The sequence below is a fragment of the Chrysemys picta genome, chromosome 12 (assembly GCF_011386835.1).
Source record: "Chrysemys picta bellii isolate R12L10 chromosome 12, ASM1138683v2, whole genome shotgun sequence".
In the NCBI taxonomy this organism is placed as follows: domain Eukaryota; kingdom Metazoa; phylum Chordata; order Testudines; family Emydidae; genus Chrysemys; species Chrysemys picta.
In genome coordinates, this window is record NC_088802.1 from 34,024,973 (window position 1) to 34,051,146 (window position 26,174).

Consider the following 26,174-nt stretch of genomic DNA (forward strand, 5'->3'; position numbering starts at 1 on the left):
GGAAGTCGTGGTGGGTATTTGTAAAATGCTAGGAGCTTTTATTAGCTGGGGCAGTTTGAAGAAGAGCGCTTTGCACTGGGAGCAGAGCAGGGTGAGACAGTTCTTAGCCCCTGCAGCGGAGAGTCCCACAGGTTCGGTCCAACCTCTGAGAATATTCTGTTCCCTGCACCAAGCCTCTGCCCCTTCAAGGTGAACAATTCCTTGTGCTGGAGGAGTGGACGTGACAACTGAAGCCCTGATCCCTGTTTACAGGGAGATCTGTTAGATATCCTGGGCCCAGCTTGTTAGGGGTCGTGAAGATAAGCACAAAGACCTTAGACTTGACCCGGTATTTTATGGGAAGTCAGTTTCGTGAGCAGAGGACATGTACAGAGCTGATGCTACAAAGCTGGGTGCTCCCGCATCCCAGTGACCAGACACTGCAGAGGTGACTATGAATGTGTAGCACAGAGGACAGTGCAGATGGGCTAAAGGGCTGGATTCCAGTGCTTCCAGCTGAACCCAACAGCAACCATTACAAAGGGGAAAAGCATTGCTCCCCTGTATGGCTCCCAGGTGTCCCCTGTCTTGGAGTCTGGAGCCACAACGGCTGAAGCCTCTCACCCCTCTTGTCTCAAGGAGCCAATAAGTGCCCCATTAGCCATTTCAACTGGGATTTTCAAAGGAGCCTCTGGGAATTTAGGTACCTAAATTCCACTGAATAGGATTCGGGGAGGCTCCCTCCTGTAGCCTCCTTTAAAAATCCCAGCATTCATTGCTGATAGATGCACCGGAGCCATCCGCCCAGTGCACCTACTCTGAGTGACTGGCTGGCTCTGAACTAGAGAGAAATACGTAATAACAATGCTCAGCTCTTACACAGATAGCACTCAATCTGAAAGCACTTTGCAAAGGAGGTCTGTATTATTATTCCTATTTTACAGATGGGGAAACTGAGGCACGGGGTGGCCAACTGACTGTGCAAGGTCACCCAGCAGGCCAGTGACTGAGCCAGGAATAGACCCTAGCTCTCCTGCACCCTAGGCCAATGGATGCTCCACTAGGCCACCCCACCTCTAGTAAATACTAATCCTAGCAAGTTCTCCTTTGCCTCCCTACATGAGCTGCACTATAACATTCTTCCTTTTTGAGGATTGGATGGGAGGGTGATTTTTTTTTTCCAATTAAACTTTGTGTTTCAAACAATCACTCTGAATTCTCTCTCCATACTGTGTTCTCTGGAGAGACACTAGCAAGAAAAGCCACTCTGGGTTTTCTGTCTTAACTACATGAAAGTCTGCAGTTAAATAAATATTTACAGGCTCATCCTAGCCAAAGATATTGCCATGTAGCTTTCATTCGCCTGTTCACATTCTTGCTCTGCCAGACTAATATGTAACCCAGGGAAGGAACATTCACTGTTTCCTTTGAAAAACTGGTTCCCTCTTGCCACATTTTTCTGCAAACCTGTTCTGGGCCAGCTTGGAGAGATAGTGTTTTCCACTACCATCTCCTTTCCAGGAGTGTCAGAGACAGAGAGATGCAGGCAGAGTGCTTCCCTCTATTTTATTTACTTATTTTGAATATTCTTGTTTTGTTCCATAGCAAAGTGCAGCTGGTTGCACAGTTTCAATCCTTAAGTGGCGTTGAGTGAAGATCTGGAACCCTCAGGATTCATTTCTAAGCACGTAAGCAATTTTATTCAGACCTTCATATTTCTCTTATCGCTACCGCTGTCAACACATTGCTCCCCTTTTCTTTGCTTCTCAAATGCTCCTGAATTAAAGCTCTCCCTCCCATAGTAAATCAAAGGCAGAAGCCTCTCCATGCGTTATTATATGCTGGATTCCCGAAATCCAACCCCAGGGTTGCCTCATTGAAACACTTGGTTCACTAAAAGCAACTGATGGAACATTCTGCTTCTGATGCAACTGTAACACTCGGATCGCTATTGTTTCTGTTGGATCCTGAAGTTGTGTCTGTGGCAGCAATTATGATACAAAGGTGTCCTCTGACAATCTGCTGGGCACAAAGTTCTTGCCCATTTCATGCCCACCCTCTGCCACAATTATCTGTCCTGGTCCCCTAGTTCTGGGTCCATCTAAGCAGCCACAGTTTGGACAGCCATGGAGTTTGCATCCTCTGCCGTGCAATGCATAGCGGGTTGTGTCCAGAAAGGGCCAGACCATGAAAGATTTTGAAATCTTTGACTCTCCAGAGTCAAAGGGCCTGATTCTGATCTCACACACGCTGGGTTTACACCTGTCTAACCACACTGGCTGGCCATGTGGACAGGTTTTGAGATGCCTTGTGAGAGGGGATGCTGAGTTCCAGAAGCCTCCTTTCCTCCAGGAACTGTCAAAACCTGTCCCCTACCCGGGCAGCGTTATACTGACAGGGATGCGACTTGGAGGGTGTTTGTCTTAGAAAGGGAAAGAGGACAGATGGGTTAAGCCCTGATCCCTTCCTTCTCTGTGCTTGTGGACCAGCTCATACCCAAGAAGATGAGTCATCCCTGCTTCCTCGTCGGTGGGTGTAGGGACAAAAGAAGGCCCGGGCTTGTGGAGAACACTGAGCATCTTCTTTGACTGATTTTGAGAAGAGACTTCTGACCCTTTGGCTGTGCCATTGCCTTGTCTACAAGCACCCCAGGAAGCACGTTCCCACGATCAAGGACAGGAGCAGCGTTGCTGGGGCGTTGTCTTCCCACGGCCTTTGTGAAACGAGACCGAGGGTGATGGATCGTGCTGAGGAGTGAATGGTGTCGAGGAATGTGCCTGCCACAAAAGACGTCTCCATGGCTCCCTTTCTGCTCTCCAACAAAAGCTGTTTGACTTGGGCTGAGCATGCTCGACCGTTGGCCCGGGCCACTGCTGCCGTCTACCACTCTATGCGTAGCTGATGCCTCAGCGTTCTTAAGAAAGCTTCAGCTGAGCAGCCTGTATACCATCCTGGGGGACAAAGTCCCCCTCTATGGGGATAACTGGCTCTTTTGCCAGGGATGCCACAGCTGCTTCCCCATTTGGGAGCTGATCCAGGAATCCCTTGCTTTTGTGGGGCTCTACAAACAGAGCCGGGTTTCCTGGCTTCCTGGTGTTGGCTGGGGCCTCCCATTGTGCTCTGATTGCAGAGGCACAACACCCCATCTTCCCCCCCCCCTTCCCAGGGATCCCAGATACATCCTCGAATTCAGGGATGTTCTGGTCTGGATCTAAGCTTTGTGACTCCAGCCCATCTCAGCCACGGGCTGAATCAAGACCAAGGCTCGGGGGAGCCTGCTCCATATGCTGAGACTACTAAAATCTGGACTAGAGCTGAACTCCATGGTTCAGTCCCATCATAACTCCAGTCTCTGGGGTTTCTTCCACCCCTGCCCAGCCTAAATCCTGTGTCCTGCGTCAGCCATTATGATTTTGGAAAACATGATTCATCTGAGCTTATGTGTATGGGAGTAACTCATGGATTGAGGTTCCAGGCAATAATGGTCACATGATGCTGAAATCCAATATAGGCCCGGGTAATACGGGTGTGTGAAAAGGACAGACACATACTTGCATCTTCTGGTTCTTGTTTGATCGGGACATGCAGACTCTTGATCTCAAGGTTTCTTCAGCTTGTCTATTGGATTAGGATGAAGGCACCCCTGAAATTCAGTTAAACTGAAAGGAGTTGCAATGGCCAGATGAAACAAGAACTAGACACAAATATGGAAGTGGTGGGGGCACAAGAGAAAAAAATGCTCCTTCCCTGCTAAAAGAACAATCCAGATTCATTGGGAATTAATGGGGGGTGGGGGGGGAGTGCTACACCACAGTTACAATTAAATCATGTAATGGTTTGCTCCATAGCAAAATGCAGCTGCTTACACAACTGGAATTCCTTAACTGGTGGGTGAGAGTGAAGGTCTGGAAACCTCCATTTCCCTTCTCCTTTCCAGTTGCTAAATCAATTTAAACCATTTAATGAATAAGGCGGTGAAACGTGTTTAGAACAATACTCTTGAAGACACTGACACATTCCTAGTTAATTTGGGAATCTTCAAATAAAACTATAAATTGGCCACTGGAGTCATACTTAGAAACCATCTTTAATAATGAAATGTATTTTATTATTATTTATTATTCTCTGTGGGGGCAAAGGAAGTCATATGGTGGTATGGGCCTGACTCAGGCAATTTCATGCACAAACAACGCTATGCAGCTTAAAGATACCTAAAGTCAGTATCAACTGACCTGCCTGAACTGTGCCCTCTCCAAACAATAAGCAGACTGACAACGTTCAAGCAGGTCGCATCCTGGACATCTTTAAACAGCCTGATTCCCCCCCACCCCACAACATACAGCACAAAGGGTCTAAAGTTGGAAGGGTGCTGAGTGCCCAGTTATGGAGGCTGCAGTGTGGTTTGTTTTGCTGAGCACTTGAAAATGCAAATTGTGCTAAATATTCTCCATGTGTCGTACATATCAGTGTTTCCACAAAATGGTCACATGCCGAAAAGAAAGTGGATGGGATCATTCATTCCCTTCCACCCAGCTGTTTGTAAACACTGCAGGAAGAGTTTTATTGTGGCCGGGGAACAGCTGTTCTCTGTACTCATGCATGAAGGAAAAATGTGCATCCATTCCTCAATGGGCAAGGAGAGCAAATAACGGATGGCCCAGAGAAGGCTGAAGTGTTTAATGCCTTTTTTGCTTCAGTCATCACTAAAAAAAAAAAAAAGAGTTATTTGTGACCAGATACTTAACACAATTAGTATTAATAATAAGGGGGAAGGAACGCCTGCCAAAATAGGGAAAGAATGCGTTAAAGAATATTTAAATACGGTAGATATGTTTGAGTCAGCAGGGCCTGATGAAGTTAACCCTAGAGTTCTTAAGGAACTAGCCAAAGCAATCTCTGAACCATTAGCAACTATCTTCGAGAACTCATGGAGTGAGTGAGGTGAGGTGAAATTATAGTAGATCACAAGCTGAATATGAGGTAACAATGGGATGCAGTTGTGAAAAAGGCAAATATTCTGGTGTGCATTAACAGGAGTGTAATTGTTCTGCTCTATTCAGCACCAGTCAGGGCTCGTCTGGAGTACTGTGTCCAGTTTGGGGCACCATCCTTTAAAAAAAGATGTGGACAAATTGCAGAGCCCAAAGGAGAGATAAGAAGTTTAGAAAACCTGACCGGTGAGGAAAGGTTGGAAGAATTGGACATGTTAGACTAGAGGAGAGAGGACTGAGGGGGACCGATAACAGTCTTCAGATACGTACAAGATTGTAACACAGAAGAGGGTGATCAATTGTTCCATGTCCTCTGAGGATAGGACAAGAAGGAATCAGCTGAATTTGCAACAAGTGAGATATTTAGGTTGGATATCAAAGAAAAACTTCCTAACTCAGGATAGTTAAGCTCTGGCACAGGTGACCTAGGGAGGTTATAAAATTCCCATCACTGGAGGTTTTTAAAAGCAGGTTAGGCAAGCACCTGTCAGGGACAGCCTAAGTTGACTTGGTCCTGTCAACTTTGGCCTGGAGGCCAAACTAAGTGACATTTCAAGATCCCCTCCAGCCCTACAGTGCTATGATTCTGTGAACAAGAGAATCTGTTATTTATTTACTGTTAATTGTATTCATTCTTTATTCGCCTACTTTAAAAGGTTTCATCAGCCAGTCAGGGAGCAGAAAGAACACCATGTGACCGAGATGGCTGGTCTCCTGCCACCATTGATGAATAGCAAATAGTCAACTGAATGGTTCTCAAGCAACCCATGAAAGTTGTTTGCAGGCACTGTTTGCTGGCTAAGGGAGAACAGTGAATACATGTGTTAACATCAGGAGCTGATTGGGAGCAACTCACTAACAGAACAAAGGGCTTGGGGCGTGTAGCAGGCAAAGACTCACTGGCACACTGCCTCATAGGGATTATCCTGGGAATTAGCTCTTTTCCAGCTCCAGAGAGCACCCTCTGCCAGCTGATGTCTCACCTGCCTCAGGCCCCATGTCCCACCCAGAACTCCACTGTCCTTTACCTCAGGGTTCTGCCCCTGCAGTACCCCCACTTTGGGTCTCCCCTCCCAGGGAATCCCCAACCCCCTTTTCCCACCTTGCCTCAGTGGCTACTGTCAGTCATCACCCAGCCCCCGCTCACTGGGGTAGACTGCAGTCTGTAAACCACTCATTACTAGCAAAGGGGGTTTGGACCAGCTGCCTCTGCCTAACCCCAGTACCTTTCTTTAGGCCTTACATAAGGCCTGCAGCCCGGGCATTTACCAGGCTGGAGCTCCCTTGCCCTATTCCCCAGCACTGCTCCAGTTCAAGTACCCTTTTCTCCCAAGCAGCCAGGTCCTTCTCTCTCTACAGCTAGAGAGAGACTAACTCAACCCCTGGCTCACAGCCCTTTTATAGGGCCAGCTGTGGCCTGATTGGGGCGTGGCCCCAGCTGTGGCTGCTTCCCCAATCAGCCTAGCCTTTTCTCTCAGGAGTGGGGTAACTGCCCCACTACAGGATGTCACATCATTGCTTTGCCAGTCCAGCCCGTTTGCTCTGGGCAACTCTAACTTTTGCTGGCCTTTAGTACCTTAGTCTTTTATAGAGAACTGGCTGAAATTTTTCATCCAAAACTTTTTTTTGCCAAAAAAGCAGCTTCAGGTCATGCTGAATTTGCCAAATTCTTTCGGGCAACAAAATACCTAAAATCAAACAAAAACAAAAATCCAAACCCCAAAATGGTCACGCTTTGACATTTTTCTATTTCAAACAGCTTTTTTTTTTTGAAATTTCTTTCAATTTTATTTCTTAGAAAGGTTAAAAAGTTCAACCGCCATTCAAACCATTTCATCCAACCCCAAATGATTTTTGTTGTGGGTTTTTTTGTTTGTTTTTGGTTTGGGTGTTTTTACTTTTCAGTTTGCCAAACATCAAAAAATGTTGCGGGTTGAGCCGAAGCAAATTTGTTTTCCAGTGTTTCGGCATGGCCAGCAAACCAAAAAAGGTTCTTTGCAAAGCTCTAGCCTGGTAGTGTTTGATGTAGCAACTCTGTTCTGTCGCTAGCATCTCTTGGCATCACACAGAGAGTAACCCACCCTCCTCCCACCCCACTGTCATCTCATCCCTTACCCACAATCACACTCCTCCTGCCTGTCCTCCTCAACTCCCTTTATAACCCTGCCTGTGCTTTCCTCTCCTGTTCCACTGCCCTGTTATCACAGTTGTGCCCACAGGCAGCTCTCCCTGCAGGCTGGCTCCTTGCGCTCTGCCACCCCCTTGCCAGCGTCTGGATTCTCTGCATGGAAGCCACACTCCGGGCTTCCTATGGCAATATGAGATGTGATGCCCCACCATATAGGTATGCTCAATGCATAGGGCAGCAGGGAGAAGGGCCATGGATGCTGGCCCAACCTGGCAGCTAGACATTTACATGGTGGCCTTGGCACCTGCAGCTGGCTGGGCCCTCACTCGGTGCCTGCAGTCAGTTATCAGTACGAAGCTGCAGGCGTGGATTCAGGGTGGGCTGAGGGCCCATGGTGTAGCTGTGCAAACACCCTGGCTCAGGCAGGCATTGAGTGCTCCATTCCCATCACTGTTGTCACTCAGCAGGGATCTATTTGCTTCTTTGCTTGCAAAATACAAAACCGCCTGTGCAGCCCCTACTCCACATGGCAGCAGCAGAGCTGTGCGGGGCAGCCCTGCCCCCGGAGCCCTGACTGGCTGGGGATGGGCCGAGAAGGGAGCTGGCAGGACATCCCAGCCCTGCTTGCTGCAGCTCCCCTTTGGAGGAGGGGGTCGCTCCTCGGGAGCGGCTGCATTGGCTGGGTATATGCTGCTGAGGCAAGGCTGCAGCAGGTTTAAGGGGCCCTGAGCTCAGGCCTGGGGGCAGGCTCAGGGTGCAGGGTGCGTCGCACACCAGAGCAAGCCACTGCCCAAAAGGGAGGGGGTGCCGTGAGCTGTGGCAAAGGGACACTGTCGATGGAGTCTGAGGTCTATTAAGCATCCAGGATGTGTCCCTCTCCCATTTCCTGTTCCTTTCAGGGACACCAGGGCTGTGCCCGTGCTAAGAAATGTCTGTGCATTGGAGTCATTCCTGCCCCCCTAAGGCCTCAGAGACCTGTCGAAGAGGGGAGCCTTTGCCACTCAATTAATCTGCTGCCACCGCCTGGTTCTTCTCATGCCAGAGAGCTCCACAGTGCCCCCTACCAGCACTGTTTCCCTGCTGGCTCCAACGCTCGGTTTGCTTTCCCTGCCTGCACTGCCTGGCCCTGCTGGAGTGGCGCAGCTTGGAGCAGCAGGAGCTGGACATGAAATTGGAAGGCACCAGGGTCTGCGTTTCCAGCCCGGTGCTTGGGGCACCTCCCCCAGGTTAGCAGAGGAATCAGGCCGCTCCAGCAGCTGTTGCCTCCCCTGACTTCTAACCCGCATGGAGCCTGAGTCGCTGCAGGAGTGGCAGCCCAAGGAGGATGAAGCGCATGCATGCAAGACGGACAGCTGAGGTGCGGACAGGCTCAGCACAGAGGGTCATCGTAAAAGCAGGGAGGGGGAGGCTGGACGGGCTGAGCTATCACTGTCAGTGCATGACGCTGGGCATGGGAACCACTGGCCTCACCTCCTGGAAACAAAATGGCAGCAAATCTTCCCTACTGGATGCCTTTCAGATCTGATCCCCGAGGCACCTTGAACTGCGTTGTTGGGATCCCTCACTCTGAGAGGGGCTGTGAGTCATCACTGCGCTGCATACACCCCAGGAGGGTCAGACAGTGCCCTGCTGCCCTGACAGCCCCTGCGTCTCTGGGGACTGCTCAGCTCCCCGGGGTAGGAGAAGAGTAAGTCCAGCAATGCTGCCCCTCCCTGTACACTCTCCATGCCTAGGGCTGGCACCCCCAATTGGACCAGCTGCTGGGATGCTTGTCAAGGAAAGGAAAAGCAACAAGTCGCACCATCAGCCATGACTTTGGGCAGGCGGGAGCATTTGAGCATCCCCAAATGGAACAAGCAGGGCAGTTACTGCAGGGTCTTTCTCAGCCACGTGTTTCTGATTATTGCTAGTCTCTATTGCTGTAGTGCCCAGAGGTCCTGCCCAGGGATCAGGGCTCCATTACCCTAGGCACTGTATACACACACACACAGTCATTCCCTGTGCAGAAGAGCCTGTTTTTCCCTCGGTTATTAACGATGCTTTGGAAACAGCACAACACATTGCAAACAATATGCGACTCAGATTAGGCTGCAGTGCTCATAGCCCAACTAGTCCCCCATCATTATGAGTGGGGAGGGATAGCTCAGTGGTTTGAGTATTGGCCTGCTAAACCCAGGGATGTGAGCTCAATCCTTGAGGGGACCACTTAGAGATCTGGGGCAAAATCAGTACTTGGTCCTGCTAGTGAAGGCAGGGGGCTGGACTTGATGACCTTTCAAGGTCCCTTCCAGTCCTAGGAGATAGGATATCTCCATTAATTAAATTATATTAAATCATACAGACCCTGGTCCTGATTCAGGAGGGGATTTAAGCATGAAGATTTAACTTGAAGCCTCTGAGTAATCTATTCACATGCTTCAAGTTAGACACTTGCTTAAGGACTTTCATGAATCAGGGCCTCTGTGAAGGGCTCATGTAAAGCACCATTTGGGGTATTCAGAGTGGGGCTGGAAGGAGGGGGAATGAGTGGAGAGAGGTGGATGTGATGGAGGAAGAAGTAGCTGGGGTGGGTGGGTGATTGTAGGAAGGGTAGGGCGTGTGTGAGCGGCTGGCTGAGTGGGGCTGGATATTCAGCTGGAGAGATGGTAAAACACATGGGTGGTAGAGGACTAAGCCCAGTGCATGGGGCTATACAGCCAGGGGTAACTTGTGCTTACTGCTCCTTTAAGGTCTGGAACATGCTAGGCTGGCAGAGTGCCAAAGGCTTGTCAGTGGTTAGCAGCTGGGTTGGAGACTGATGGGCGGCTGATAAGTAAGGACCATCTCACTGTGCCACCTCCATTCATTGTGGCTGTCACTTCGTTTTCCTTGCTGGCATTTGACAATGGCAAAGCATCATGGACAGAGCCACTGTCTTCTGACACTGGACAAAGAACTCTGGTAGGACGAGGAAAACAGCATCATTCCCAGTCACACTCTCTGCTCCCATTACTACCTCTATCTTCCCTGGCCCCACTCCCGAGGAGCTTCCTGCTGCAGATTTAAAGACACAGCGCACGTCTCAGCGCCGCACTCCTTGTTTATTCCAGCCATGCTGGATTTTTTTATTTATTTCTGAAATTTCAGTGGCAATTATTTTCTTTGGCAAAAAAAGTGGAAAATGTGTCACAAAAAGCTGTCACCAGTTTTTGAGCAACTCTGCAGCTTCACAGGTTGCCTGCTTCCAGGGCCGCAGGGCAGCACTTGCCACTGCCAGAGAGAGGGATTAGCTAATGTAGCTGACACCAGCTGAGTTTTTCAGCGAGCCAAGCCACCAGGGCTCGGGGGGAAGCAGGATTTGGTCTTTTCCCAAAATAACATCTGTTGATTTTTTTAAAAATCTGTTAGAATCTTTCCAAGAATTGTTTGTTAAAGCTTCTCTACACATGGGTTTTGCACCACTTTCACTGGATCACTTTGGAGCCAGTCTGGCTAAAGTGGGCCAACACCCTAGAGCCGTGGTTTTCAACCTGTGGTCTGCTGACCACTGGGGGGCTGCAGACTGTATCTAAGATTTCCAAAGGGAGCCATACCCCATTTTTAGGGGTCCACAAATGAAAAAGGTTGGAAACCACTGCCCTAGAGTGACTGCAGTTATACCGGTATATAGGTGCTTATACTGTAGAGCTTATGCCATACATTTAGGAGACTAAACAACACTGGTATAAGGCACCTTCATCCCAGTACAACTGCGTCCATTCTAGGGGATTATGCTGATTTAACTATTTTGGTAAAAAAGTCACACACCTAACAGAAATAGTTAAATCAATACAAAAACTGTGGGGAGACCAGGAATAAAATGGGAAGGTGACATGTTTTTCTTCCTGAGAGATCAGGAGATCTGTCATCTGTTCTTGACTCTGCCACCAACCTGCCATGTGATCTGGTGCAAGTGGCTCTCTCTGCCTCAGTTTTCCTCCCACTCTTTGGCATGTCTGTGTAGACTGGAAGCCTCGTCAGGGCAGGGACTGTCTCTCACTATGTGCATGTGCAGCACCCAGCACAATCTCAGCTGGCAGCTCTGGGCTCTACTGGACTACAAACAAGCTGAAAATGATGAGACGTGAATGGTGTATCTTCTTCAGATCCAATTATAGGAAAAAGCGGGGTGAGTTGGTCCGTGTCTGTCTGATAGGTGTTTTAGTAGATGATGACTGATCAAGTGTGGGAGAAAACTGGAGGTTTCAGACAGAGAGAACCCCTGGGATGAGAGCAGCCGCAGCCATAGTACTGCTGTTGGCCTGTTTTTCTCCTTCCCTGCTGGTCCTGCTGTGCGTAGGCGTCATACCAGACCCATGCCGAGCTGGAATCCCAATCAGCCAGTCAGACTCTTCCTGTCCTGTCCATTGCTTACATCATGCTACCCTCCACCACACTCTGCTTAGTCATCTCAGAGCGTCCCGTGATCAACACCCTTGGGTGATTTACATCATGCAGGGCGTGGAGGAGCATGACCCCGGGAGCAGTCACAGGGTATAAACACCCCTGGGAGAGAAATAGCATCAGACACTCACTTGTAAGAGCCAGTTAACAGCTGTGTTGGAGCCTCTGCTCTTGGGCTGCGCAGAGGGTCTGGATGGCCACTAGATAATGCTACAAGCATGTCAAGTAGAATTCAGTTTGGCAGCATTCATTGGCCACATGATAGAAGAGGTTAGCGAGCTGCAGCCTGAAGCGTGAGCACTGCTGTGTAGCTAACCTTACAGGAAATCAGCACGTGTTCCGAGGTGAGTAAATCAAAGAGCTAACAGGCAATCTGCTTGCCACACTCTCCAGTTTAATCCAGGCTTCGGGAGCAGCCTGAGACACACACTATTGCCTAATCGGTATTATTGTTATTCATTGCGTATGTTACAATAGCACCTAAGGGCCCCAAACTTGATCAGGGCCCCAGTGTGCTGGACGCTGCCCAGGCACTATGGGTAAGTCTACAGCAGAGCCGGAGGTGTGCTTTCCCTCTCGCGTAGACAACAAACCTGTGCTAGCTCTGATCAGCTAGCATGCTAAAACTAGCAGTGTAGCCCAGTGGGGTGAGCTGCCCGGAGGATGATCCTGCTCTGAAACCCTAGCTATGTACTCGGGCTAGCCCCTCCCACAGCTCCTGCTGCCTGTCCCTGATCAGCGGTAGCATGGGTACAGCTACCCAAGCTGTCGATTACGCCTCTTCCAGCTCCAGTGTAGATGCACCCACAGCGAGAGACCATTCCTGCCCCAACCAACTGACAGTCTAAGCTGGGATGGGCAAACTTTTTGGCCTGAGGGCCACATCAGGATGCCGAAACTGTATGGATGGCCGGGTAGGGGAAGCTGTGCCTCCCCAAACAGCCTGGCCCCCGCCCGCTATCCATCCCCTCCCACTTCCTGCCCCCTGACTGCCCCCCTCAGAACTCCCGACCCATCCAACCCCCCCCGCTCCTTGTCCCCTGACCGCCCCTTCCTGGTACCCCCCCCGCCCCTAACCGCTCCCCCGGGACTCCAACCCCTATCCAACCCCTGCTGTTCCCTGTCCTCTGACTGCCCCTACCCATATGCAAACCCCTGCCCCCTGACACGGCCCCCCGGGACTCCCATGCCTATCCAACTGCTCCATGCTCCCTGTCCCCTGACTGCCCCTCGGGACCCTCTGCCCCTTATCCAACCCCCCTGCTCCCCACCCCCTTACCATGCCACTCAGAACACCAGAACTGGCAGCTGCGCGGCCCAGCCGGAGCCAACCATGCTGCCGCTCTGCCCGGCAGGAGCTCGCAGCCCCGCCACCCAGAGTGCTGGTGGCACAGTGAGCTGAGGCTGCAGGGGAAGGGGAACAGCAGGGGAGGGGCCGGGGGCTAGCCTCCCTGGCCGGGAGCTCAAGGGGCCAGGCAGGACGGTCCCACGGGCCGGATGTGGCCCGCAGGCCATAGTTTGCCCATCTCTGGTCTAAGCAGACAATGCGTGGGAGTGGGAAACAGACTTGGCCAAGGGCATGCAGCAACTCCCTGGTAGAGCTAGGACTAGACCCCCAGGTTTCCTAACTCCCACTTTGGTGCCCTTCCCATTAGCCCAGGCTGCCGCCCGAGGAGGCCAGCCCACAGGTCTGGGTGCCAGGACTCCAAGAGTCTATTTTTGGCTCTGTCATTCACTCCCTGTGAGCTGGGACATTTGAATATTAATATGGAATGCTTCCATTTTGGGTGTCCAACTGGAGATACCTACAGCGGGGCCTGATTTTCAGAAGTGCTATCATGGAGACCCAAGAATCAGCACCCAATATTAGTGGTGAGTTCTGAACACATTGTCCTTAACCACCTTGTGCCTTGCTTTCCCTGTCTGCAAAAAGAAGATAATAGTATTGCTTCCCTACCTCTTAGGGGTGCCGTGAGAGCTAATGCAGTAATGTGTGGAATAAATTACATTGAGATCCTTAGATGGCAGGTGCTACATATGAAGCATTTTTATTTTATCTGCACTTCAGCTTTGCTGTAAGGGTCCTGCCCTGACTCAGACAAACTCTTCTGGAAATCAATGGGAGTGAGAACTGAGTGAGGATTTCAGGACCAAGCTCCCAGAGTCTGTGCTCAGACTGATTACAAGGTGCCCCAGCTGACAGGGGCCCCAGGGTTCCCACTTGGAACTTTGGCAGGTTAAAGGTGATGTCAGTGCCAGGTGTTTAGGGGTGGAGTCATTACAGAACCACGACACGGCTAAAGCATTATCTTGCTTTGCCTCCCTATTGTTCTTAAAGGTGTGTTGTGACATTTGTACTTCCTCCTGGCAGAGAGCGAGCAGGCGAGGGCGAGACTATAAGCCACAATGCTGCAGCTGAGCTGCTCTCCTTGCTGAAGGTCTCCCAGTGGTCGGATGTCACCATGGTCCTCTCCACACACATGGGCAGATGTGCTGGGATATTCGTCATTGCTTTTATATGTGACGTGGCTGGATTGATCATCCTCCTCTTGGGGATTTTTGCCAATCTGGACTATTGGGACTTCTTTATTTACTCAGGAGCACTGCTGCTGGCCTTCAGCCTGGTCTTCTGGATATTCTGGTACTCGTTCAACATCGAGGTCCCCTTTACGGAACTAGGCTTTTAACTCACCTACAACTGCGGGAAAGCACACATGGTACCTATGGGCTAGAGAAGCAACATTTCAGCATCTGAGAAATATCTGAAAACTTTACTCAACTGCAGAAGAGCATTAAACCCCTCACAGTGAAGGGGCCTGTTATTTCCCACGCTGTCATCCATCTGGCAAACCTTCCAGTGGAAAGGTACGTCAAACATGGCCATTCACACGACTGTTTAACAAAAGAGTCCAGCGTTAGTTCTTGCCAAAGCCGCTGGGCAGGGCCGGTGCAACCTATTAGGCGACCTAGGCGGTCACCTAGGGCAATAGCATTTGGGGGGCAGCATTTTCTTTGACGGCGACCACGGCAGCCAGATCTTCGGCTGCCCCAGTCGGCAGCGGCATTTAGGCAGAGGGAGCTGGGGTGCGGGGAGGGCCGCCTGAAGCAAGTGGGGGAGGGTGGCACGCAGGGGAACTCCCCACCCCAGCTCACCTCTGCTCTGCCTCCTCCCCTGAGCACGCTGCCCTGCTCTGCTTCTCTCCCTCCCAGGCTTGCAGCGCCAATCAGCTGATTGGTGCCGCACACCTGGGAGGCGGGAGAAGTGGAGCAGCAACGGCGTGCTCGGGGAGGAGGCGGAGCAGAGGTGAGCTGGGGTGGGGAGCTGCCACATGGCTCCCTGGGTGGGGGAGGAAGCTGCCGGGGGGGAACCTCAGGGCGGGGGGGGGAACTGCCACGGGGGGCATGCCTCAGGGCGGGGGGCGGTGGGGAGCTGCCGCAGGGCTCGGGGAGGGGGCGGAGCAGAGGTGAACTGGGGAGCTGCCGCACGGGGAAGTGCCTCAGGGCGGAGGGGGGGTGAGGAGCTGCCGCGGTGGAGGTGCCTCAAGGTGGGGGGGCTGGGGAGCTGCCACAGGGCTCGGGGAGGGGGCGGAGCAGAGGTGAGCTGGGGTGGGGAGCTGCCGCACGGCTCCCCAGGCCGGGGGGGTGGGGAGCTGCCGCCGGGGGGCACCTCAGGGCAGAGGGGGGGTGAGGAGCTGCTGCAGGGGGGGCGCTTCAGGGCAGGGGGGAGGAAGCTGCCGCAGGGCTCGGGGAGGGCGCAAGGTGGAAGTTTCGCTAGGGTGTGAAACATCCTTGCACCGGCCCTGCCGCTGGGCATTCCCACAAATAATAGCATTTAGCACCTCTAGAGCAATTTTAATCTATAAGATGCTTTAGAATGAATTAACAGTGGGGTGGGAAATGTTTTCTAACACATCAGCAGGATTGTAGTGAGTCTGGGGAGCAGAAACTCCAAGCAGACAGACAGACAGACAGACCATTTCAATGTTGCGTGTTCTTCAAATGATATTGTAAATTGCAAATGGGCAAACTGGTTGAAACTATAGTAAAGAACAGAATTGTCAGACACATAGATGAACATGATATGTTGGGGAAGAGTCAACATGTTTTTTGTAAAGGGAACTCATACCTCACCAATCTACTAGAATTCTTTGAAGGGGTCAACAAGCAGGTGGAGAAGGGGGATCCAGTGGATATAGTGTTCTTAGATTTTCAGAAAGCCTTTGACAAGGTCCCTCACCAAAGGCTCTTAAGCAAAGTAAGCTGTCATGGGATAAAAGGGAAGGTCCTCTCATGGATTGGTACCTGGTTAAAAGATAGGAAACAAAGGGTAGGAATAAATGGTCAGTTTTCAGAATGGAGAGAGGTAAATAGTGGTGTCCCTCAGGGGTCTGTACTGGGACCAGTCCTATTCAACATATTCATAAATGATCTGGGCAAAGGAGTAAACAGTGAGATGGCAAAATTTGCAGATGATACAAAGCTATTCAAGATAGTTAAGTCCCAGGCAGACTGTGAAGAGCTACAAAAGGATCTCTCAAAACTGGGTGATTGGGCAACAAAATTCCAGATGAAATTAAATGTTGATAAATACAAAGTAATGCACATTTGAAAACATAATCCCAACTATACATATAAAATGATGGGGTCTAAATTAGCTGTTACCACTCAAGAAAAAAATATTGGAGTCGTGCATAGTTTTCTGAAAACATCCACTCAATGTGCAGTGGCAGTCAAAAAAGCAAACAGAATGTTGGGAATCATTAAGAAAGGGATGGATAATAAGACAGAAAATATTATACTGACTCAATATAAATCCATGGTATGCCCACATCTTGAATACTGTGTACAGATGTGGTCGTCCCATCTCAAAAAAGATATATTGGAATTGGAAAAGGTTCAGAAAAGGGCAACAAAACTTATTAGGGGTATGGAACAGCTTCCATATGAGGAGAGTTTAATAAGACTGGGACTTTGCAGCTTGGAAAAGAGACGACTAAGGGGGAATATGATTGAGGTCTATAAAATCATGACGGGTGTGGAAAAAGTAAATAAGAAAGTGTTATTTACTCCTTCTCATAACACAAGAACTAGGGGTCACCAAATGAAATTAATAGGCAGCAGGTTTCAAACAAACAAAAGGAAGTATTTTTTTCAAACAACACACAGTCAACCTGTGGAACTCCTTGCCAGATGATGTTGTGAAGGCCAAGACTATAACAGGGTTCAAAAAAGAACTAGATACGCTCATGGAGGATAGGTCCATCAATGGCTATTAGCCAGGATGGGCAGGGATGGTGTCCCTAGCCTCTGTTTGCCAGAAGCTGGGAATGGGCGACGGGGGATGGATCACTTGATGATTCCTTGTTCTGTTCATTCTCTATGGGGCACCTGGCATTGGCCACTGTCAGAAGAGAGGACACTGGGCTAGATGGATGTTTGGTCTGACCCAGTATGGCTGCTCTTAAGTTCTTATGCAGCTGAATCCCCTTTGAACAGCCTGGCTCCTAGATGGGGCATGTTGAGTGAACAACTATCCACCAGCAGTTGCAACTTGTGCAAATAAGAAAAGTCAACAAGCTTAAACCAGCTCCAGGGAAAGGCCAAGCAATGGAAACTTGGAGGTTCCATATAAATAGCCTATTTAAAAAATGGTGGGGGGGGGGGGGGAGGGCGTTCACCTCTTTGATGCTAACAACAGCCATATATGTGCAGTGAAGGAGAACAGCCATAAAGAAATGATGGGGATAAACTCAGTGAATCAACAAATTGCAGTTTGCTTTTATACATGCACTACGTGGTTAACTGGTGTGGTCACACTTACATGGTTTGTACCGGTTTGAAAGCTTTGACCAGTTGGAAAAGATATTTCCAGTCCAGATAATAGAGAATAGTGGTAGAACCAGTACAAGCTTCCCGGGGGTAGAAAGTGTTTGTGACTTGGTTACAGTCTATAACTACCTCTAAGGGGATTAAAGGGCTTGTCAGTCTAGCAGAGAAAGGTATAACACAAGCCAATGGTTGGAAATTCAAGCTATTGAAATTCAGACTGGAAATAAGGCATACATTTTTAACTGTGAAAGTAATTAACCATCGGAACAACTTGCCAAGGGGTGTGGTGGATTCTCCAGCACTGACAATTTTAAAATAAAAAATTGTATGTTTTTCTAACAGATCTGCTTTAGGAATATTTTGGGGGAATTTCTTTGGCCTGTGTTATACAGGAGGTCAGACCAGGTGATCACAATGGTCCCTTCTGGCCTTGGAATCTAGGAATTTACCTGCTGCACTGTATCCAATCCCATGATTTATGCTGAATATAAGCAAAACATGCCTGGCTCTTACAATTTAAACACACAACAATTTTGCTTTGAGTTTATCCTCTTTTAATCTTGAACTTTTCCAAACTACTCCACATTTATTGAAATGTCTGCCTGAAATGGCACAGTAGTTCAAGGTGTTTTTTTTCTTAATTCCCACTTAGCTTTTTATTAATGTTCATCATTTAAAATCTAACCTTAACTACACTTAACACATTTGTGATTATAACAATATGAATGGTCAACATATGGATCAATGATTTGTATTACACATTTTACAGCCAAATAATATCCATTTATAAAAATCCAATTAGCTTTCAATCTTATATTCTATCTTATCCCAATTTTAGGTACAGAGATATTGAAGGGAAAAAAATCATAGGTTAAGGAAATGCTTTGGCCCAAGTGTGCAAAGGTGTTTACACTATGGACATGGCTGATTTAGGTGTGTGAAACAGCAAAGTGTGTAAGCCAAAGAGGCTAATAATTACAAGAATTTGCTAAGAATTAGAAGAATTTGTTTTTAAAATCTTATGAGATGCTCTATAATTGCGATAGAGACAGTGGTGCAAATTTAGCCCTGGTGTAAACAGGCACAAGACAGGAATTATATCATTTGTTTGTATTCCAGTACCACCTCGGGGCCCCAGAGAGGACTGGGACCAGAACAAAGACAGTCCCTGCACCAAAGAGCTGGGCAAATCAAGTAATGGAAAGAATTCGGCCCATTGGGTATAGGATGTTAAATCTATTTACAGGTGATATTATAACACTGGTCAAAAACAGAATCAAAAGCAGAATAAAAACAATGGCATATATGCAGAATAGTCTATCTATGCACAGTGTACACAATACAAAGTCCCTTTTAATAATTTCTGATGGAAAGGGTCATGTCTATTCATTGTCAGTAAAAGTTATCATTATTTTATTAATTTGTATCGTGGTTGCTCCAGGAGCGCCGGTCCTGGCCTAGGGCCCCATGGTGCTCGATGCTGTACAGACTCAGAACAGAGAGCTGTATTATTACAGTGACAATGGAGAGCCCCATTGTACAGAAACTTCCTGAGAGACAGTCTCTGCCCCAGAGAGCTCACAGTCTAAACAACCAAGACAGACAAAGGGAAACCAGAAGCACAGACAGGGGAAGCGACATGCCCAAGGACACACAGGTGAGGGTCAGATCTGGGAGTGAAATCAGGTCTTCTAAGTCCGAGCCACTCGGCCATGCTGCCCCTCTGAAGTGTTTACAGATGTTCCCTGACTGAAAATCATTCCCCGCTCCCCAGGCACTCCCATTCAATGGAGATTTTTCAAAAAGTTTTGATGCTTCGCTGTCTCTTACCCACAAAGGCATTGCTGCTGAGGTGCTGTCCTTGTCCCCACCTAGGAGGTTTTCTGAATCAGACGCTATTACGAAAAAGGCACCAGTAACCGCTTACAGATGTTTTCACCTCATTTTTTATTTATCCCTGTTACTTGTAGTGCCCATGGAAAGCAGCCATGCTGTTCCCCATGCCCGTGGAACAAGGGCAATTTGGAAGCTGCAACGTAAGTTATTAAATTTTATAGCCATGAGTTGGTATGACGCTGCAGCCCAGCAGATCAATGATTTATTCTATGTCATCAAGTTTCAGGAGGTATTTTCACCTGTGTGCTTCCGGGATTGCTTGCTTTGAGAGTTTCCTTGATACAACTGCAGATAAGGGTCTGTAATTAATTTTAGCTCGACGTTTTTGCTATTTATAAAGCAGGGGACCCCGCCTTGTCTTACCCTGGGAGATTTCATCAGGCCGCGCACTTGCCTGCTTTGTTTCATCCGTCAGGTGAAGCCTGGCTGAGCACTTTGTTAGTAAAGGCCACCACCCAAAACTATTTACCAGGTGTAACTTGTTCCGTCTGTGCCTGTGCCGACCCCACCCCAGAGGCAGCACCCTGAGAGCTAACTAGACCGCCAGGCATGTTGAACTGAGGGGACGCTCTGTGGAGGTACAGAAGCCCTTTTCAAACTGCAGGTAGAATGGCTGTTGCTGCCATGTGTCTGTGTGCTGACTAGCACAAGGCAGTACCATGCGCCTGTTGCAGTCCAGGACATGTTCTTATTATGGGCAGCTGGGTGCAAGAGACACCCCACACGCACACATTGAACATTTGACCTTTCCATCTCAGGTCACCTAGATGTCAGAAGGACATGACCCCTTGGCCCCCAGCTCACCTAAAGGCTATCAGGCCTGTGTAGCCTTCTTCTTGCTAGGGATGAAGTCCGTTAGCCTCCCCAGCTGCCGTCCACGCCAGCCAGGGCACTGGGGACAGTGTCCAGGGAGCAGCACTCAGGAGGAAGGCCAAAAGGGCCAAGCACCCAGGGGGCTGTCAGCCAAGGTCAGAATGGCAGCACGTTGAGGCCAGGATGCTGTCCTCTTAGGCAAATGAGAGGGGAGGAGGATGAAGCTGGCCCCAAGGTAACAGCTCCCCTGTGCCCCTTTGTTATAGGGCCCCACCCCAGAGCCAGCTCCACATGCACAGAGCGACTCACCTGCTAGCACCCCCTTGTGGTTGCTGGTCAGTTCCAGGAGGTGTAACGGAGAGCAGAATTTGTCCCGGTTAGTTTTTAAAGCACCGGGAATTCTGCTGGCCTCCCCCATTAGGGCTCGGTCCTGCGCAGGCTGAACGCTCAGGCCCTGATCCAGCAAAGTATTTAAACACATGCTTAACTTCCTGAGTGGTCCTGTTAATGTTAATAGGATCACGTCTCTGCTTCAAGGTAAGAATGTGCTAAAGTACTTCACTGGACCAGGGCTGTGCACTCACCACTTTCCAGCAGTGACCCCTTAGACTACAGCTACCATGGACACGTAATTCCCACCGATGGAAAATCGCCATACAGCACCATTGCCTTTGCACCTCCCAGGGGACAGCCACTGGGATCTGTTCTCTCTCTGATGCATGGAGACACATGATAGGGAGGTAATCATTGGGACTGGACGAAATTTTCCATCCAAGCTGCTTTAGATGGAAAATTGGGATTCTGAATAATTAAATTCTTCACAAAAAGTGTCTGTTTTCTGCCCAAAAAATTGCTTTTTTATTGAAAAACTGACCATCCCAAAATGAAATATTTTTATTCTGAAATGCCACCACAGTGCCTGCTGGGAATTTGAGTGCCCCCTGCTCCCATTCTCCCCTATGGGCCAGGCTCCCCTGCTGCACTTCATCTCCCATGATCCACTGCCTTCCTTCACCAAGACAGGAGATCATGGTGCCTTATGGGAAATGTCTATATTTAAGATTTTGATTTTTCACACGCAGCATAAAATTGCCATGGAAAAATCCCCATTTTCTAACCAGCTTTAGTAATCACTAACAATACGAATGGTGTCCCCCCCCCACACACACACACAAATTAACCTGGCTCTCCCACATGGCCGTCCAGCATATCCTCACTAACCCACAGAACGGCACTGATGGGCACTTAGGAAGTCTATTCACCATCACAGAAAGAACTCTAGCACAGCATTTCTATACCTAACTGGATGACTGTAAAACCCCTTCTTTAGTAGGGTAGGTCAATCATAGCTTGAATCCATTCCTTCTTCTTGAATCCTGTGTTGCTCTTAAATCTCCGAATTGCCCTATGATTCCAGTAGGACTTGGTGAGTTACCAATGCATCCCTTCATTCTCTATTCCTATGGTTGTTTTTCAGAAGAGGCCCAAAGCTCAGAAATGTAGGTGACCAAGAAAATGAAGAAGGAGATAAGTGAGGAACACGTACTCGTCTGCTCTTCAACGGGGCATTTGTCTGATAATGAATCCCTAAAAATGCAACAAAGAGTCACGTGGATCCATGCTGTGCACTTCCCAACCTCTCTGAACCTGAGCATTCAACCAACGTGAACTATGTTTGCAAATCCTCCATGCTGAACAACACGTGCTAGGCACATTGCACTGAAGTCTTTCCTCCAGCATTGCCACCACTCATTGCTTCCTTCAGATCAGTGGCCCTGCCTGCTCTCAGCAGCTGTGTGTTATTTTGCCCTAGCTCCCCTGGCTGGTGTAGATCAGCAGAAGGCAAGCTGGGCCAGTTGTGTAGACCTCAATGTGAAGACACTGATTCAAGAGGAGCATTGGTGGCTGAAAATGTTACCTGCGTTATCTGTGCTGGCCAGATATCCAGCCAACTCTCTTGTTGGGTGAACTCATGTATATCAATAAACTCTATGGAAAAGGGCTTTCCAATTAACTAGGTCACTGAAATCTGCACTCCATAGGACGCAATGTGTTTAGCACTGTAGATTTCCTAATGGAAGCCTGTAGCTGATGGGACCTGTGGAAGTGCAATGTGATACCAACATTGCAGGCTGACACCAGTGAGCAGAGACCTAAAGAAGAGCTGAGAGTGGCATATACATGTCAGTTCTTTGCTTGCTTGGCTCAGATTTGGCACCTTTGCTGCTGCGGAGGAAACCTGGGGTAGAAAGTGGGCTGGATACCTCTGCTCCCTGGGCTACCTAGACATGTTAAGAGCCTCCAAGGAGACAACAATGTTAGTGGTGCAGTGCAAACTGAGGTTGACGTACCACACCCAGGTGACGACCTCGTGTCGGAAGGAAGCCTGCTTCTTCTCTCTTTCACCCCACACGCCATCTGCCTCCCAGACCTCAGGAAGAAATGAAGAAAAACAGGGTCTTTTGCATTTCATATACTTGTAGGACACGGTGTGAGACCTACCCCGCAGCATTCCCTGCAGCGGCGTTCTGCCTCTTCGCAGCGTGCAGCACCCAGCAAGGGCTCTGCCGGTCTGGGCAAGAATTTCATTGTTCACGTGCCAAGTTGGTGACGAAACAAAACAAAAATTTCCCCATCTGGTTAAAAATAAAAACATGCTGCAGAGGCAGGGGAGAGGAGGTGACGGCATCTGGAGAGCTCAGGCGACTTCGCTCTCCTAGGCTGTTGACGTAGCACTCGACTCACTTTAATAACTTTTTCTATTACATGCGGTGCAGGTAGCGACGTCTATTGTTAAGGCTGTCCGACCTTTCCCATTTTAAGACCCTGCTGACAGTTGCCAGAGTTTTAACTGTTTAAGCTGAAATCTTCTATGCTGGGTGTCTGCCCCAGGCTGACTGTTTTTGGAAAGTTTCAGCTAAAATGGTTCGGCCATTTCTGAGAGCAAGGCTAGGGGAAAATGCATTGTTTTGCCCATATTAAAAAAATGTTAGTTTGGGAGCTCTGATGCCCCAGACACCTGGAGCAGGAACTCGAAATTTGGCAGGGGGGTGGCCTTAATGTCAGGGACGTGCTTTTGGCAGCTACTGTGAAAATTCACCCAAATGTGTCCAAGTTCTGAGTCTCTAGGATGGAATTAGCAACTGTACCATAAGGCATGTGCACCAGGGCACCGGTAAATCACAGGCAGCTGTAAATCTGGCAGTTTCTACCTTTGGAGCACTTGACTTTGCAATCGAATGTTCTTTGAACATAGTTTGAGATTTCTGGATGGAATATGGATATAAAGGGGAGAGTTGTGCCCGGGGTACCTCTAAGCTGCCCAGGTGTAACCAGGGGGTGGCAATTAACTGTGAGAAAATCACCCAGCTAGAGAAGGAAACTGAACTGTGAAAACTAACTATTGCCTGAGAGAGAGAGAGACCCACTCCATCCCCAGGCTCTTGCCAGCCCCGGGGAGGCTGGAACATTGCAAAAGGAGCATCTGTCCTCCCCTCTTCAGTGGCCGAGGCAGGACAGCTGCGGGGGGATCCCCTTCCTTCCCTCCTCATCTAAGGAAACTCTCCATGCTCCAGGGCCTTGAGAGAAGGGGTCTATCATGGGGGGAGAGGTGGGGCTGGGGAGCCCTGAAGAAGGTTGGGAGGATGGATGCACAAGCACTGGGTTTGACAGTATAAAGCAATAAGGAAGACAAGGGTATTCTGGGACAGTGCTTTCCTGGTGCCTGGGCAGGCCTCAGGGAAGAGCCTTTGTGTGCATAGCCTATTGCACGCACGCCCCACCTGCTCAAACAAAACTCCCCTGTTTGTCTCTGCTCTACAGTAAATACACAGACACGCTAGGAGGCCCGACCAAGCTTCGCTTCCGGTTTGGCATTCCCCTTCATGCTTCTGTTGGGAGAGGAGGTATTTGGAGGGGCATCAGCAACAGAGGTCAAGCTTAGCAAGAGGTCCCATTTCGCAGCTGAGTTTAATTGATGCAGGTCTGATATTGCAGGGTCCCCTGCTTCCCCTTCCTGAGAACAATCCCATGGGCTGCCATGGGGCATTGCCTGCACAGGGACTGCAGGTTTGGGCACTGCGTTGCCAATTGCATTACTATATAAATAACAAGAGGTGTAGCCCTTACGGGCAAGATGGGATCTAGGAGGTCTTTCCTATCTCTAATTCCTGTGGTGCCCTGGAGGCCTGCCACTGTTGCCAGAAGCCTCAGGAGGGCTGGCAGGGATCTCAGAAGTGTCTTCCCTGGTGTCCCCTGGAGCCATATAATTGTCCAGGAAGCATTGCCTTGTTTTCTCTCTTGTCTGGCTTCCTTCTCAGCTTCCATCACGGGCGCAGCTGGCTCTTTCACCTGACAGCTTCAGGGCAGCTGTCATTTCAATCCCAGCAACACTCACTGTCTGATCTTACAGCCATGAGCTTCGTAACCACAGCCCTCACTGCCCTTTCACCATGTAGATGGGAGCATCCACCAAACAAAATCCTGGAGCCTGAAAGGAAGCAGCAATCAGGGAGTCGGAGCATGTCTGTGTGTCTGTGTGTGTGTTCTCTTTTGACGGCATTGCAGTGCCATGCCCTCTGGATTGATTTATTTATTAAACGTTCTGACCAGTCGTTTCAAACCCTGGTGTCTTTGTCTTTGTCGCAGAATATCAAAGATTGTGGTGTAACCTGGTGCCCGCTCAGCAGAAGTTGTCCCACCGAAAAGAGGGTAATAAAGAAAGCAGAGGTGGCAGCTTGTGTGTGACTGTGTAAATAACACACTGCAACCCACTGCTGCCACCCAGGCTCCAGCACTGAGGGACAGAAGAAGCAGGAGAAGGCTGGGAGTGTGGGAGAGGCGAGAAGAGGGAAGGGATAGGAGAACTGGGTAAGTGAGAGATGAGGAGGCAAGTTGGGATGAGCAGAAGAGAAGCTCTTTGTACATGTTTTTATCCAGAGCTGATAGGAAATATGAAGTAAAGGACAGCCATGTTCTGAGGGGACCAAACCACTGCCCATTAGCCACTTAGCCCATTGTTCATCTCTCCATTGTCTGCTACTGTCCCTTTCTTTCATCTGGATCCCCTAGGGCACCCCCCTGTGCCCACATAGAGCTCCTATGGGACTTGAACCTGCCAAATGTCCTTTGCTCGGAGCTGGTGGGAGAGCTGTAGAGTAGCTCTGGGATTTGAGCACAGGGGCTGCACCAACAGATCTGGCAGGAGAGTCCAGGCCAAGGACTGCAAATTCTTCATGGCCGGGACCTCCTCACCTCTCTGCACTCTGCCCTGTTCCACACCTAGAATGCTGCTGAGGCTGTTTAAGTGATAAGCATTCGACAGAGGACCTCAATCGCTACAGCCAGCAGCTCTCGCACTGGCCCTGAACAGGTCAGTGCCCAGGATGCATAGGGCATTGGAGCGAACATACGTGGAGAGAGCGAAGATACATATTCCTGTGTCAGTTCTCACTCTGTAGCTCAGCAATCCATGTTTCTGGGCTCAACTAGAACGCCACCTGTGCTGCCTATGTCCAAATGTCATGCAAATCCTGAACTTGACTCGTCCTGTGGCTTCTGGCGGTTGCCATGGAGGGGCCATGCTAACCTTGTGAGTCTGGATTTAACCCTTGCTAACCGTACACTCTGCATTCACTAGCTGCACTCACGGATCCAAAGCCCATTAACGCCAATAGAAGGAGATCTTGTGCTTTGGCTCAGCCATGGGGACCTCAGATCGTTGCCACACTGGGGTAAAGTTGGCCCAAAAGGGATTTCCCGCTCTCCAGTCCTTGTCGTTAGATCCCACGCACGAGGCACCAGCTGGTCATTCCTAGGCCTGTTTTCCACAAAGCCACCCCTGCCCCATTTGGGGCTGGAGTGTGTCAATCACGCTCAGCGCACATGGCAAATACAAATACAAACTAGCTGCCGAGCTCAAAGAACTCCCTTTCCAAGCAGCTCAGCCCCTCGCTTGCCCCTATGACACCAGATGGCGATGGGTGTACAGCCGTCGCACAGTGAGGACAAGTAGACCTGCCCCCACCAAACGGTCACTGGGGCCGGCACCTTTCCATGAGAGCAACAGAGGGTCCTGTGGCACCTTTAAGACCAACAGAAGTATTGGAGCATAAGCT

At 49.5% G+C, this 26,174-nt stretch overlaps 1 long non-coding RNA gene across 1 annotated transcript; it reads left to right on the forward strand.

Annotated features, from left to right (window-relative positions):
- The first annotated feature begins 11,649 nt into the window (after nucleotides 1–11,649).
- On the forward strand, nucleotides 11,650–24,669 carry LOC135974772 (uncharacterized). The gene is made up of 4 exons (XR_010591850.1): nucleotides 11,650–11,864; nucleotides 13,892–14,385; nucleotides 19,320–19,385; nucleotides 21,536–24,669. It is a non-coding gene; the product is annotated as an uncharacterized LOC135974772 (long non-coding RNA).
- Nucleotides 24,670–26,174: the final 1,505 nt, after the last annotated feature.